This window comes from Mus pahari, chromosome 2, assembly GCF_900095145.1.
Source record: "Mus pahari chromosome 2, PAHARI_EIJ_v1.1, whole genome shotgun sequence".
In the NCBI taxonomy this organism is placed as follows: domain Eukaryota; kingdom Metazoa; phylum Chordata; class Mammalia; order Rodentia; family Muridae; genus Mus; species Mus pahari.
Window position 1 is genome coordinate 150,208,405 of NC_034591.1, and position 777 is coordinate 150,209,181.

A 777-nucleotide genomic window follows, 5' to 3' on the forward strand; every position below is an offset into this window, starting at 1 on the left:
AAACTCTATATGACCTAGCACAAGGCAAGGCCTGGGCCAAGTAGTGGGAGTGGGTGGGTAGGGGAACAGAGGTGGGGGGAGGGGTATGGGAAACTTTCAGGCGATCCAGATAAGAACTGTGGAGGGGGCTGACAAGATAAGATGTCCCTGTGAGTGAGTTGCCTCCCACCATGGTTAACAACCTGAGTTTGATCCCTGGGAACCCCATGGTAAGAAAGGAAGACTGACACCCCTCTCTCCCAACCAGGAGTCTTCCCACCTCTGCACGCACACAGCAGCACATAGGCCCATACCCACACACACACCTGCACATACACATGACATACATAGATAGGTACGTGGATAAAAGAAGGCATGTCCCGATTTCAGTTAAGGGTGACTAGGGAGTGTTCCATGAAGGAGGTTGATTACAAATTAGGGCTGAGAATGAGAGGTTGTGTAGGAGGGCTTGTGTGGTGGAGAGGGTGCTTAGATAAAGGATGTGATGGATGGTGTGATGGATGGTGTGATGGATGGTATGATGGAGGATGTGATGGATGGTGTGATGGATGGTGTGATGGAGGATGTGATGGATGTTGTGATGGATGTTGTGATGGATGGTGTGATGGAGGGTGTGATGGAGGGTGTTATGGAGGGTGTGATGGAGGGTGTTATGGAGGGTGTGATGGAGGGTGTGATGGATGGTGTGATGGAGGGTGTGATGGATGGTGTGATGGAGGGTGTGATGGAGGGTGTGATGGAGGGTGTGATGGAGGGTGTGATGGAGGGTGTGATGGA

At 51.6% G+C, this 777-nt stretch overlaps 1 protein-coding gene across 1 annotated transcript in view; it reads left to right on the forward strand.

Annotated features, from left to right (window-relative positions):
• Positions 1-777, forward strand: part of Fam234b (family with sequence similarity 234 member B) — a 42,923-nt gene that overhangs the window by 35,651 nt on the left and 6,495 nt on the right. The window lies entirely within an intron of this gene.